The following is a 12,196-nucleotide window of genomic DNA, read 5'->3' as shown; positions in this document are numbered from 1 at the left end:
ACCATATATGGCCCCTGCCAAGTGGTGAGAAACACTTGGCAGCTGTTGGGACAAGGACCACCATGTGATCCCCTGACTAAAACTCTCTGGGCTGGGCTGGGCTGCCCTATTGTAGTGGCGTTGATGGGCCTGCTGGGCTTTCGTGAGGTGTTCCCCAGACTAATGGCATGACCCTGTCGATCCGCTCCCTCATCTCCCGGACATGCTTGATGGTAGACAGATGGTCTGTCAGCTGCTGTTCAAAGGCCTCCTTGGCAACATCAAACAGGCCCCAAGGTTGCCGTCCGAACAAGAGCTTGAATGTGGTGAAAGTGGTAGAGGCTTGGGGAACTTCGCGGATGCCAAAGAGGATGTATGGCAGCATCTGGTCCCAGTCCCATTTGTCGTCGGCGCCCACACGATGGAGACTCTGCTTCAATGTCTGGTTGAATAGCTTGACGAGCCCATCGGTTTGGGGGTGATAGACTGTGGTCCTCAGCTTTTTCACCTTCAGGAGGCGACAGAGGTCAGCCATTAGCCGGGACATGAACGGGGTGCCCTAATCGGTCAATATGTCGGTGGAGATGCCAACTCAACTACAGAGGAGGAACAGCTCCTGGGCGATGGCTTTGGACGTGGCCTTACGGATGGGAATAGCTTCAGGGTATCTAGTGACATAGTCCACTACCACGAGAATGTGTTTGTGGCCCCGGGCAGATTTTGGCAGCGGCCCGAAATCCATCCTTATGCACTCGAAGGGCACCCTTTCATGATAGGGAGTGTTATCAACAGGCTGGGGGGAGGTGTCCGTGGTGGCTTGGTAGAGCTGTCCATAAATTTTTACCTTTGCCTGTGGAGCCCCCTCCGGTGGTTCATGACGACACTGCACAAGCTCACCGATGTTGTGAGGGTTCTGCATGCCTTCTGCCTGCTGAAGAGGACGGGGAAGGACCCAAAGCAGATGTAAGCAGGTAATTAAAAACAACGTACAATTTCACTCTGTATCACAACACCTACCAGTCTTCCTTTCACCATTAGCGTGTGTATCGGTGTTGCCAGCTTCTTTCAATGGAAAGTGGCTAAACCCCACCTGACAATTCACTAAATGTGAGACCTAGGTCTCTCCAGAGCAAAAGTGGGCATTTATCACCTTGCTGGTTGTTTCTAAATCATGCAATCTAAATGATCCCCCTTAACCAACCCACCCCTTAACCTAACGTCACTATGACGTCAACCAATCAGGTATCATGGTGTAAAAACACCCTGATCTGGTAACTCCCATTACTTTCCTAATGAGACCTATACTTGCTAAATGTCGCTAGATGACGTCATACACTAATTAGCATATTTATGACGTAAGTGCATCGTATTAGGCTTGTTTGAGATGAGCAAAATGCGCAGAACCGATCACCGCGAGATACATGCCGGTTAGAAAAGTGTCCAAGTTATGTCCGCCTTGCTCTGATGTCATGTCATGCAAAAAAAAATTTGTGACGGCGAGCTAAACAAAAAACAAAACACGCCTAGTGAAGTTAAGAATTAGGACATGTGTTTATTTTATTTTTCTTTTAATTAGAATTCTTCCTTGTAATTTTTCACTTTATTCTATTGTATGTTTGTGTGAATTAATAAATCAATCCATTAAAAATATACAGCACACATACATATCTAAATAGACTGTTTAAACATTATGCCTCATGTGCTTTCATCTGAGAAGTGTTGGTGTCTTAAAACAAGGGAAGAAATTCTGAAGAATGTTTGCTACAAAACAGCTTTGACTTGAATAGTATGGAAAATACTATGGACGTGATCTGCACACACTGGTATTTCGATTACACCTACTTTGTCTGCGATAAAAAAACGCAAACACCATATTCTCTATTGCTGACGTTTGCAGGCGACAAAACAGCGAAATTCAGGAAGTGTCTGACTTTAAAGGTCTTTTTTGACCCCTCCCTTTACTGCAGCCGCCTACTCTCGCCTACATTTCAGGCGAGGCAAGGCGCATCTCAAACAAGCCTGTTCTTTTAATTTCCTGGCCACTCTCAATGTTTTTTTTCGTGATCTTTATAGTTCAGGAACTTCATCACTATTGGCCTGGGATGATTTGCATTGATTTGGCCCACCTGATGTTCCCATTCAATTATGGGTTGTGGAAAAGCAATCTGTTAAAACTTTGGGGAGCCAATCCTCCAATAAAGTACATGCATCCGAGCCTTAAACTTTTCCGGTAGACTAACCATCCTTAAATTTGAACAGCGCCAATGATCTTCCAGGTCTCGAATCTTGTTGGATAGTGTGTTGACCGTCTGTTTACAGTTTCTTAGCCTTCTGCCAGAGTGTTGTAACTTCCTCCTCGGTTTGTGATATCCTGTCCTCGGCCTCTCCGATTCTTTTGGAATGTGACATCAGCTCTGTTTTAAAACTGATCACTGATCGCTTCAAGCATATCAGAGGATTGCTTATTCCTATCATCCCTTAATGACTGGAAGGCCGAAAGAATTGAGTTTGTGGAGTCATTTCCATAAGCGTCGCTCTGCTCACTAGCTGTCAGCTTGCTCCCTTGTTCAATGTTGTCAGAGTCAGTTTGTGGCTGAGATTTCGGTTGTTGCCCCGGATTTATGTTTTTTGGTGGGATGGTTACTTGCAGAGTTATTTCTTTTAGTTTTCAACTCTTGCGGTTGAAACTATGTTACCACCAGAGCTGGGTAGATTACTTATGAATTGTAATCAGTTACTGGTTACAGATTACATGAAAAAAAAATGTAATCATTAATATGATCTCTTAGATTACACATTTTTGGTAACGTAATCTGATTACTTTTGGATTACATTTAGATTACTGTAGCAAGTTCAACACAGTCTTAATAGGAAGGAAGAAGCCAGTGGTCGGCTTATTGCTGGGACGCTCGTTTATTTAACCAAACAAACAAATCACGATGCCCTCTGGGCATAAACAGCAAACTATTGCTCAAACACAGTCAATAACTTCAATTTCACTGTTGAGGCTTCCCAGTGCAGTACGAGGTCCCGATCTCTGTGTCCAAATTCAGGATGGGTCCTCCGACGACCGCAAAAACCGGAAGTCGGTGTTTGTGAATTTGGACAGCCTACCCTTCTTTCAGTTCCCTCCCTTAACCGTTGCTCATATCCTGTAGCCTAGCAACCGTGACGGCTGCTAAGAAAGACGCGGGTGAAGAGCTCATCGTTCTCTCCCCGGAGCTTTATAAACACTTCTGTCTGCTCTTTCATCCTTAGAAGCGTTAAAAACAGCTTCAATCACTAACAAATAAGCTGTGTTTAAGGGGATATTCACACAGGCAGTAAGGAAGAAGCTAGTTTACGAAAGTAAACTTTGTTTTTTTTTTTTTTACATATACACGTACAAATGTAAAAAAAAATGCTTAACGCTAAAACAAAATGCCTAACTAGAAAACCACTGAAAATATATATTTTTGAAAAGCCAGTTTTTAAAAAACATCGAAAATAATACTCCTCCCCCACTCCGCTACCGCTCGCTTCGTCCTGCCGAAAAGAATTATGGGATAGGTAGGACGCGAAAGGATCCACCACACCCATCCTTCCAATTCGGGGAAAAGGAGGACGCATTTGTGGGCCGCATTTGAAGGATCCTACGAATTTGGACAGCCTTCATCGCGGCGCTGTGATGTTACATCCTTCAAATGCGTCCTCTGAAGGATGTAGACCCTGAATTTGGACACAGCTAGTGTGTCTCTCTCTCCTTCTCTCTGCGGTGACTCGGCTTATATCCGGTCTCTCCACGCCAATTACTGCAATCAAACACACGTGTTCGTTATTTGCACTTGACCTACTTACGCCTCGCTCTGCTCCCCCCGTCTCTCTCCCGTTGCACATTCCGCTAAACCACGTCCCCCTCGCCACAATTACATTTGTGCTAACCCTTATTTGATATCACATATATTCAGTTAGCCTGATCCTGTACTTTTTTGCAAAATTTATTTATATATATATATATATATATATATATATATATATATATATATATATATATATATATATATATATATATATATATAATTCAGCAAGAAGAGCCACAATAGCTTCTTTTTCAACTGCAATATATGGAGAGTTAAGACTTACAAAATACTAACACTAATTTACCTTGCTGTTAGAGTTTGCTAGTATCACTGAAAAAAAAAAGCTTTTACATGTTTGTTTTTTGCACAAATGTAATTTATTCTGAAGCAGTCTAATCAGTGCTCTATGAGATATTACTTTAATCAGCATATTTTTGATATTTGCCTTAAATTGATTGCTGTTATGCCTTTTAACTTAAAAAGATTAAACTTTCTAACTTTTAAAAGTTAAATGGAGATGTCTACATTTGTTGAATTCGTACATGTTATCCTTACATTAAATTATAATAATAAGACATTATGGTGGTTATTATTATCAAAATGAAATCAGTATCAACAAACTCAATCTGTCCAAATGAATGTTTTACTTTTTTGACATACAAAATATGAAATGCTAGAAAAATGCACTGATACTTTTAAATATGATATTAAATCACCAGTAGGTGGTGACAAGTCACTCTCTTAATGAGTGAATCGTTGATTGAACCGATTTTCGTAACGAAAGGCTCGCAGATGTCCGACTGTTCTGCTTTGGCTTTGCTTAGAACAATTTTTTGTTTGAAATGGAACAAAAACGACCCATAATGTGTCTAAAATGTAAGTTAATATTACTTGTTTATTTAACTGAAGATGTATAAAATCAATATCACATTAGGAATCGAGCTGAAAGTCAGAAAAACATCACTCCTGGTCGTGTGATGTTGCACATATTATACAGAATATTTAGATTTTTTCAATCACAGTGTTTCTTTGTGTGTGCTGTTCTTATAGTTTTGATTTCTCCGTGAGTCAGACAGACTGCAAGGGCCTCAACTGATGCGACCTTGATACTGTCAATACATTATCTGTTATAACCCAGCAAACACAGAACATTGTGAGGACGTCGCCAGTTAGTCGTCATTTGGTCAGCGCGACATTACTTTATGGCAACGTTGTGAAGACGTCGTGGTAAAGTTCCATTTTTTTAAATCTTGGCTAACTTCCCAGAAACGTTGAGGGCATAGACATATAAATAGCTAGACGCCTCATTGGCCGCTCGACCGCACGTCAACGTCGCCGCCATATTGGAGCGGGCAACTCTCATAACTCTCACATCAGGACAGAAGAAAACATACCTGACTCATCGACAGATTGGACACCTACAAACCGTCACACGATAATAAAAACAGATCTCGGGGTGTTATCTTTCACACGTAAGACTCAGCTGATCTTCCTCGATGTTTTTTGGTCATTTTTTACATTATGTTGACAGCTTAATTAACCACAAGTGTCAGACGATTAATAATATCGCTAGCGTAGTTAGCAGAGAAAGCTGAGACTTTATAAGAATTCAAAGTTTAAATGAATTCTTATTACGTTTTAACTTATATTGCCGTTTATATAATAAACGAAATGGTGTTATGAGCACAATATACAGAGTGAGCCCTTTGACTGTCTAGATTAATGATGGAGCTAAAGCTTCTCTCTTTAATTTCACTACCGTTACTTATTTACAAAGATTAAGTGGTTACACTTTAGAATAATGGTCCTTTAGTTAATGTTAGTTAATTCATTAATGAACATGAAAAAACAATGAACAATACATTTATTAGATTAGATTAGATTAGATTAGATTCAATTTTATTGTCACTGCACATGTAGGTACAAGGCAACGAAATGCAGTTAGCATCTAACCAGAAGTGCAATAAGCAGTAAGTACAGAATAAAGGTCTATAATATGTACAATAACTATACAGGAAAGTATTATGGACATAATTTACAGATATTAAATACTATAAGCACGATATACAGATAGGTGTACTATGAACATACTATACAGATGGGCTATGTAAAAGTGTATGTACACTATAGGCAGAACTATGAACATAATTTACAGTATTGCAATGGACAGTAAAGTGCATAGAAAATATTACAATGTGCAAATGGATTATACAGTGTTCCTGGATGAACAGACAGTAGTGCAAGTAATAACAAGTTACTGTTTTTTGCTTGTTGTGAATAAATAAATAAATCAGAGTGTTGAAGACGGGGAGGAGTCTATGTGTGGTGTGGGGGGTGTTGAAGGGTGTCAGAGAGCAGAGTTCAGCAAGGAGACAGCTTTAGGGTAAAAGCTGTTCCTGAATCTTGTGGTCCTTGTCCACAGGCTCCTGAAACGCCTCCCGGAGGGGAGGAGGTTAAATATTACTGTATTTATTAATCTTTGTTCATGTTAGTTAATGAAAATACAGTTTTTCATTGTTAGCACAACTTTTGATTTAAATAATGCATTAGTAAATGTTGAATTGAACATCAACTAAGATTAATGAATGCTGTAGAAGGATTGTTCTTGCTTAGATCATGTTAATTAAAGTAGTTAACTAATATTAACTAATGGACCGTTATTCAAAAGTGTTACTGATTAAGTTCATCATCACTTGATTATAAGGATTTCATTGCTTTTCATAAAACTGTGAACTGATTCTATGTATTCTTTTTTCTTCCCTTTTAGCCATTTGCAAACAGGACAAGGACAGCCTTAAGGAAAGCTGAGGAAAGCTGGTCTCTGCATTTCCAAGAGACAAGACTATACCTCCCTAGACTAGTGTTGTGTTTGTACTAAACCCAGAGCAGCCCTGAATGAATCGACACAACGACCCAGCTCATATTCTAATACTATAGACTACATTTAAAAAGCTTTGCACAGGCTGTTTAATGCTGATCATGTTCTGCGTGCGTCTTTACACAAAAACTACATGATGTTAATAGACTAGAAATGAAAAACACAGGAACTCATAGTGAATCCAGCTGCAATAGCATGATAAATTCATTGTGATGTTGTTATAATTATTATTAATTTTGATTAATATCAAGTTTTTGAGGGGAGCATCTCATATTCTGGTCTGTGATAAACATAACTATACTTTGAGATTTTGTGGTACAAGGTAAACCTCACACCCAAACATTCATATGTGTTAACATACATGGAAAAATAAATCACTGTTTCAAAATGTGTGTGTTTTCTGCATGAGTGTGTGTAATGTTAATTATAGAACATATACATACACACACACACATATATATGTATATATATATATATATATATATATATATATATATATATTATACTTAAGGAGCTCATTAATTAAACACAATTTGGAACTCATGTCCACAATTTTTTTGTATTGTGTCTTAATTTGATTAATAATTATTAAACAAATAGTATTTTAAAATTACATTTCAATTTTTTTAATTAACTATTCATTTATTCTTCATTTTTGTCTATTCTGTATTATTCCACCCTTGATATTACATATTCTTCTCGCTATTGTTAACCTATTGTTGTTAAGTTATTTATTATGGTATTATTTATATTATACAAATAATTTTATACTATTATAAATCTATTATATCGAATGTGTTATTGTAGCGTTGTACTCGCTTTTCATATTATTCACTTTACTTTAAGTTGTACTACATGTACTTTTTAATATAACATATCACTTTTCTACTGTGCACTGTATCAGTGCATATTTTCATCTTCACTGGAACCATAGCTTTATCAGTTACATGTGTTGTTATTTGTTGTGGAGTTCATCTGTAGGCTATAGTGTCACTTTTTGATTTGTATTTACTTGTTTTATTACATTTTCTCAACAATAGTAAATTACTAGTGTTTAAAGATTTATTACTTAGATTTTATCACAGAATTTCAAAGGGAATGAGCTGTGTTCTGATCTGAGCCACGAAAGAGAGAAAAAAAGAAAGAAAAATGTTGGCATTGAACACAGAGAAAGCAATAAAACAACTACATTTCATTTAATGTATGTTCAAATTAAATAATATGCATATGTCACAGTTATACTAAATTAACATTAGAATTGTAAACCGAAAATAATCAACGAAATCAACAAGTGAGACAAATGTGAGCTTTCACAATTCCTTACTAAAATTAATAATTTTCCAAACCTAACTAAAATAACTGGAGGCAAAGTTGAAATCGGTTGATAAATGTGAACATTATCGTGTTTTTATTCAGAAAAAACCGCAGCTCCCCGTTTACCTCCATGTATTTTTAAGGCAGTCTTGCCCTCACTAACATGGCGGACGCGTTGACGTATCGCAGCAACGGCTCAGAGCGACCAATGAGGCGTCTAGTTATTTATATGTCTATGGTTGAGGGCACGTACTCAAAAGAAGTCGCTAGTTAGTCCCATTGGGGACGTTGTAGCAACGTGGTCAGCTGGTCTTCAGATAACTTTTAATATTATTGCACTAGATGTATTATTATTATTAAGATACCATTTGAACAGCATATTCTTTGGGAAATATACAAAAAAATTAATCAAGCATGTTAAAATAATTTTATATATATATATATATATATATATATATATATATATATATATATATATATATATATATATATATATATATATATATATATGCCATCAGTTTAAGAACAATAAAATAAAATAAACAATTTACTTAGCAAATGGTGATAATGTTTGTTAATGAAAGAGAGTACGGGACAAAAGAACATTTAAACCTTAAACTAGCAGGGCACGTCACTTTCTGAGTGAAGTGGGCGACGTGTGCGTGCCCGTCATTTTGTAACGGTCAACTTCCAGCGGACGGACACGGAGGAAAGGTAAGTCCTATAAATCTACTTTTATTCATAGATTTTAACTGATACAACGGTAAATGCCATCAAAGAGGAGTAGTGTTTTGTATTTTTGTAGGTTTTCTCTTTCAATTTAATAAATAAATGCTCTGTTTGGTTAATTAGCTCAAAAGCAGTCTCAGAGGTGGTCTAAGGTAACGTTAACTGTAAAAATCGAATATAACCTTAACCTGTTTTAAATTATTTGAAATTTATCACTATAAACTATACAGTATTAACTTTCTAATTATTCAATTTTTAACCGTAGTAACGTTAATTAGTTTGTTTGAATACCTGCTGCTCGAGCTTGATGATGCTGCTCGAGCTTGATGATGCTCATGCTGTGAACTTGAATATAATCCGATATAACGTTAAACATAAAGTTTAACGTTAATTAGACCGAGGCTGCCGAAATCATGTTCAGTGTAACGTTATGTGGGATTAATAATTTCCCCTTTTCTCCCTCAAGTGGCAGGCTTGTAAATTCTGTCATCTGTTCATTATTGGTGTTAATTGTGTTTTTCACATGCATGCTTTTTAATGCTAGTTTAATTCTCAAATTGATCTGATACTTTCTTTCACAAAAAGTAAACAAATTGTTCACTTTTTTAGGGCCTGACAACCACCAGTTGAGTCCATGATTCAGTTCCTTATAAGGAAATATATTTGTTACCACCTAGTAATTTAAATGTATTATTTATTGCTTTAAAATGAACACATATATTTATCATCAGGGGAAGAGACAGTCTGGGCAGCAGCAACAAGACAACTATTACAAGTAGAGATGGGTTTCAAGAACTGGTACTAATTTGGTTCCTGACTTGTTCAGCACTGAAAACATTTACATAAGGTACAGGATCAATAGTGCTGCTATCAGTATTCTTGTAACATTGATTCATTACCCTTTAGACACAACCACATATCCCCAAATCATCTCCGAGTGGATGGCAGCAAGGATCCAGGATCAAGAGATCATTCTTCATGGAGACTGTTCCACAGGAAGCAGTTTCTCCTGGGTGAAAAACTAAACCTGGTTGTTTCAGCATTACTCAGGCAAGACTAAATACTTTTAAATTGATTTCAGTTGGTTGTGTTTCAGGTCATCCTGACCATTGTGCTGTCCAGGATGTAAGGCCGTGCTGGAACTACATTTCTCGTGGTTGAAAGATTTGTGCAGCGGTATCCAGACATATAACGCCCCATCACACGGGGCGTCAACGCCTCTCGTTTACTTTTAAATGAAGTGACGTCAAGCATGGTGAAATTAATTCTAGAAATTAATTCTAAATAGAAGTTGAAGACTTTTCAAGCGCCAATGCAGCCCTCCTCCAGTCAGAACATCTTATGCAAAAACCCAAGCGCAGACGCAAGCCAATCGAGTGCATGCAATACCAGAAAACTAATGTGATTGGCTGTCACTATGAGAAGAGACAGTAATTCTGATATCAGTGTCGTTTTTTGCAAAAAAATGTTTAAATCAATGTAGAATTTTCTATACTTCTGTGTAGGGATGTCAATTTTCAATCATTTCCATGATCGATCGTCGTTTAAATTAACAATCAAATAATCGATTAATCGTTAACCTTAATGCTGCAAAGTCTATTGCAGTAACACCCAGTCACTGGTATGACAGGATGTGCAAAAGTGTGTGTGTGTGTGTGTGTGTGTGTGTGTGTGTGTATATATATATATATATATATATATATATATATATATATATATACACACACACACAGTTTTACAGTATAAAATATATATTTTACAGCAAAGACCAAAAGTTTGGACACACCTTCTCATTCAAAGAGTTGTCTTTATTTTCATTACTATGAAAGTTGTAGAGTCACACTGAAGGCATCAAGGGCTATTTGAGCAAGAAGGAGAGTGATGGGGTGCTGCGCCAGATGACCTGTCCTCCACAGTCACCGGACCTGAACCCAATCCAGATGGTTTAGGGGTGAGCTGGACCGCAGACAGAAGGCAAAAGGGCCAACAAGAGCTAAGCATCTCTCAGGGAACTCCTTCAAGACTGTTGGAAGACCATTTCAGGTGACTACCTCTTGAAGCTCATCAAGAGAAAGCCAAGAGTGTGCAAAGCAGTAATCAAAGCAAAAGGTGGCTACTTTGAAGAACCAAGAATATGACATATTTTCAGTTGTTTCACATTTTTTTGTTATGTATATAATTCCACATGTGTTAATTCATAGTTTTGATGCCTTCAGTGTGAATCTACAATTTTCATAATCATGAAAATAAAGAAACCTCTTTGAATGAGAAGGTGTGTCCAAACTTTTGGTCTCAAACTTAAAGTCAAGGTGATGAGTAGTCTAAAGTTGGGCTCAGGTGGTAGTGCTGCGGGATATGTTTCCCATACATTTATTTATTTTTGGAGACTCGCCACAATTTTAAAACTGATCGATTTTTTTAAAAAGGCTTCGTTGAATAAACATGAGTAACGTTACGTACTGCACGTTTAATAATTCCTAACATTTATATGTTTAAATATCAAAACGAGGCACAGGTGTTTTTATATCGCTGTATTTCTGAAAGAAGACGTGCATGTTATATGCCTGATAAAGCAGCGTGTGAGCGTAGCTCTGCTTTGTTTACAGCTGTTACTGGGGAAACCTTTATTTCTCGCACTTTATGTCTATGCTTTAAAACATCTCCTGCTGGCAAAGGATGAATTTACATTTTCATCAAGTCCGCCTGATCCACGCAGCAAACATATTTTGTTTGTTATCAAAAAATATCTACTCTAGAGGGACTTGGCTGTTGTTATTGATTCTATTTGGAAGTCTACCGGTTAGGTTAGGTCCACAAAAGCGTTTGTTTATAAAAGTTTGTTTATGTTGTTGCCGTTGAAACCGTCTGTATATATATATATATATATATATGTGTGTGTGTGTGTGTATAATGTATGTGTATGTGTGTAAAATACATTTCTTTTAAATGTATAGCACAGTACTGAAGGCAGCAACATGTGGTAGATGGGACAGAACAAGAATCTTTCATTGTGCTAATGTATTATAATACAAAAGGGTATGGCTCCTATACAGCGTGCATCGCGTAAACACAACCAGTGCGCAGAATGATGCACTTGAAGCAACACAGAGTCACAGCGTGTAGCATTACTCATAGAAATGTTCAAAACACCAAAGGAAGAGATATTGTTGTGTATTATATGTGTGCAATATTTTGAGCCTTTTCTTTTAACAGTTTTAAATATCAGTTATTGTGCACTCTTGAAGAGAGTTTCATTGTTTTGACTGTAGTAACTAGGGCTGGGATGATATGCTAATCTGCCAATTCAATACTATCCCGATAATTGTGATGCCGATTCAATATATATTTATAATTATATATATATATATATATATATATATAACTTAGCATTGTGATTATAGTTATATAACTATTGCAATTCATGACTTATCCAAATTGTCTATAAAATGATGTTTGT

At 37.1% G+C, this 12,196-nt stretch overlaps 1 protein-coding gene and 1 long non-coding RNA gene across 2 annotated transcripts in view; both read left to right on the top strand.

The window, feature by feature from the left end:
• The window catches only part of LOC127986006 (uncharacterized), a gene marked incomplete at its 5' end in the record, with an annotated part of 403,871 nt that overhangs the window by 368,931 nt on the left and 22,744 nt on the right, over window positions 1-12,196 (top strand). The gene's annotated exons all lie outside the window — the stretch shown is intronic.
• Window positions 4,114-7,084, top strand: LOC127986022 (uncharacterized). The gene is made up of 2 exons (XR_008160727.1): window positions 4,114-5,290; window positions 6,586-7,084. It is a non-coding gene; the product is annotated as an uncharacterized LOC127986022 (long non-coding RNA).

This window comes from Carassius gibelio, chromosome B21 (genome assembly GCF_023724105.1).
Source record: "Carassius gibelio isolate Cgi1373 ecotype wild population from Czech Republic chromosome B21, carGib1.2-hapl.c, whole genome shotgun sequence".
Lineage (NCBI taxonomy): Eukaryota > Metazoa > Chordata > Actinopteri > Cypriniformes > Cyprinidae > Carassius > Carassius gibelio.
The sequence above is the reverse complement of the archived record's forward strand: the minus strand, read 5'-3'. Positions and strand labels throughout refer to the sequence as shown.